Consider the following 3,805-nt stretch of genomic DNA (forward strand, 5'->3'; position numbering starts at 1 on the left):
TTATTTTTTACTTCTATTTCATTTTACTATTATTTTTATTTTATTTTACTCTTAGGTTCTTCCATTTCACTGGTTGTTAGTCTTTTTAATTGTTTTTATTCATTTTAAATTGTTTTATTCATTTAACTTTTGTCTTTATCTCCTGTAGCACTCTGAGATTCTCACGAATGTAGAGCGCGGTACAAATTTAATCCATTATTATTATTATTATTATTATTATTATTATTATTATTATTAAACAAACACACACAGACACAAAACACAAGTGTTTACTGTTTCCTTTTCTTGTTCTTTTTTTAAATGTATTTATTCATTTATTGTATTAAATGAATTGTATTTCCCCCCCCCCCCCCCATCTCATTATTGAATTGTATTTTGTCATCTCTTTATTCCTTGACGCTTTGGCAATATTTGTTCATCTGATTGATTGAAAACTTTATTAACAGATTGCAGAATGGGTACAGTACAGTACGGCTCAATACACACAATTGTTAAGGGGATGCAGACCAGAGAAAGACTTTCGTCTTGTTTACATCAGGGTCCGCCATTTTCAATTCATCATAACATAATATGACACCTCAAACTTCGATGCCCCGAGTGGGATTCGAACCCCGGTCTCCCACACCGCAGGCAACAACACAGACCGCTATACCAAGAGGTGAATCCACTACTTCGCAACGTGTCTATCTGTCTTTGAGGATGTGAGAGTGAGTTTAACCCATAGCACCGCTACTCACCCCAGCCCTTCTTGACTGCGCTTCACGATACCATCCGTTACACTCACCCTCTCAAACTCACTCCACTCCACCCAAGGCACTTCGATGCCTCGAGTGGGAGTCGAACCGCGGTCTCCCACGCCGCAGGCAACAACACAGACCGCTATACCAAGAGGTGAATCCACTTCTAAGTACTGGGTTTATGCGTCTTTTGAGGATGTGAGAGTGAGTTTAACCCATAGCACCGCTACTCACCCCAGCCCTTCTTGACTGCGCTTCACGATACCATCCGTTACCCATGACATACAGATAGACAGTCACAGTACTGCTACTACATCTATACATTTATGACATACCAGATTTACAAACACAGTACTGTTTGTGATACAAGAAGAGTCTAAAAAAGAGAGTATATACATTTGACGTAGAAACTGTACATTGGAGGAGGTTGGGTAGGTGGGAATTTAATTGAATGTAATGTAATTGAGAGAGGCATACTACAAGAACCTAGGCGTCCACAAAGACGACTTCAAACTGGAAATGGTAACAACAGATGATGTACTAAAAAAACTGAGCGCCCTCTAACCTAACAAGGCCACTGGCCATGACAACATCCCCTCCAAATTCCTCAGAGACGCAGCAGCCGCCATCACCCCAGTCATCACACACATAATAAACCTCTCCATAAAACAGGGACACGTCCCCAAGGACTTCAAAATTGCGAGAGTAACACCCCTGCACAAAAAGGGCAGCAAATTAGACCCAGGCAACTACCGCCCTGTTTCTATCCTTACATCCATCTCGAAAGTCATGGAAAAAATTGTATAGGAACAGGTCGAAAAGTACCTTGCGGAAAAAAATCGAATCTACGAATTCCAATCTGGCTTCAGAACATCCCACTCCACTGACACATGCCTTCTCTATTTAAACGACCACATCAAGCAAGAGGTGGACGCGGGCAAAATACTGCGGCATGGTCATGCTGGACCTACAAAAGGCCTTCGACACTGTCAAATCACACCATTCTGATTGACAAGCTAAAAGCAATTGGTTTTGATAGTTTATCAGTGAGCTGGATACAATCCTACCTTGAGGGGAGGGAACAGATGGTGGAGGTAAACAGTACCCTATCCCCCCCCCTCACAGTGAACTGTGGTGTTCCACAAGGAAGCATACTAGGTCCGCTACTGTTCCTAATTTATGCAAATGACATGTCGTCAGCTTGTGACTGCAACTTGTTCCTGTTTGCGGACAACTCAGCCCTGCTGGTCTCTGACAAGAACAAGTTACAGGTTGAAAAAACCCTCAGCTCGGAACTAGGCAAAATCTGCATATGGCTCGCCGACAACAAACTATCATTACACCTGGGCAAAACAGAGTCCATTCTCTTCGGTTCAAATAACTCAGCAAGACCGACGGCTTCTCAGTTACAGTGGGTGACAATATTGTCACAAGGAAAGATAAAATTACCTACCTGGGTTCCATCCTAGAGGCTAATCTTTCCTGTGACAAAATGGCATCCAATGTAATAAAAAAAGTCAACCAACGAACTCGATTCTTGTACCGGATCTCCTCTCTGGTAAACAAGAATACCCTGAAGACTCTGGCAGGAGCACTCATTCAGGGGTACTACGACTATGCTTGCACCTCATGGTACCAAAGCACCTCAAAGGCACTAAAAACCAAATTACAAACATCTCAAAACAAACTAGTCAGACTACTGCTTGACCTTACTCCTAGAACCCACCTCACCCTTGCCCACTTTGCCAACCTAGGATGGCTTAGAGTAGACGACAGAGTACAGCAACTTGCAATGGGCCTGGTCTACAAGATACACTACACGACCAAGGTACCCATGTACATGTCAAAATACTTCCCAAAGGTCAGTGAATACCACGATCACAACACCAGAGGGAGCTCCACAAATCATGTGAAACCCAGATTCGGCTCAAACAAGGGACTAAACACGTTTAGCAATTATGCCACATCAATGTGGAACGCCCTACCCAAAGCTGTAAAGGAATGTGAATCACTACCCACTTTCAAAAACACTCTCAAAGAACACCTACGGGAGACTGCAATTAGAAACTGGCCCCTACAAATGTCCTAACCCAGTTGTACAGTAAAGACCAAGTATGGCTTTGTCAGTATTCCAATGTACAGTGTCCCCCCCCCCTACCCAACCCCCCCCCCCCCACCTCCAATGTACAGTGCCCCCCCCCCCACCTACCCAACCTCCTCCAATGTACAGTTTCTATGTCAAATGTATATACTCTCTTTTCTGGACTCTTTTTGTATCACAAACAGTACTGTATTTGCAATTCTGGTATGTCATAAATGTATAGATGTAGCAGTACTGTATCTGTATGTTGTGTGTGTCATATGATGAATTGAAAATGGGGGACCCTGATGTAAACAAGACGAAAGTCTTTCTCTGGTCTGCATCCCCTTAACAATTGTATGTATTGGGCGGCTACATGGCGTAGTGGGCAAGGCGCTCGCCACGAATGCGGAGACGCTGGGCTCGCCTGTTCGAGCCCAGCGCTCCACAATTGCTTTCAGTTTAGCTGGTCGTTCATACTAATACACATTGGCCGTATTAGGGGGTGGGAAACTGAATTGGATGATACGAAAATTGGGATGGGAGAAAATATATAGAAAATGGGAGAAAAAGTGGATAAAAAAAAACAATTGTATGTATTGAGCTGTACTGTACCCATTCTGCAATCTGTTAATAAACTTTTCAATCAATCAATCAATCAATCAACCAATCAATCAATCAATCAATCAATAAATCAATCAGGGCTTCCCTCTCCTCCTCCTCTTCCTCCTCCTCCTCAGGGGACTGCCCTGTTGAATGAGCGCACTGCGGCTCTGACGTCACCAGGGGGCCAGACTGTAACTCCAGCCTAAACAACAAGCCTCTCTCTCTCTCTCTCTCTCTCTCTCTCTCTCTCTCTCTCTCTCTCTCTCTCTCTCTCTCTCTCTCTCTCTCTCTCTCTCTCTCTCTCTCTCTCTCTCTCTCTCTCTCTCTCTCTCTCTCTCTCTCTCTCTCTCTCTCTCTCTCTCTCTCCGAAGAAAAGAGAAGA

The sequence above is a fragment of the Notolepis coatsorum genome (assembly GCF_963971535.1).
Source record: "Notolepis coatsorum genome assembly, chromosome: 19".
Classification (NCBI taxonomy): domain Eukaryota; kingdom Metazoa; phylum Chordata; class Actinopteri; order Aulopiformes; family Paralepididae; genus Notolepis; species Notolepis coatsorum.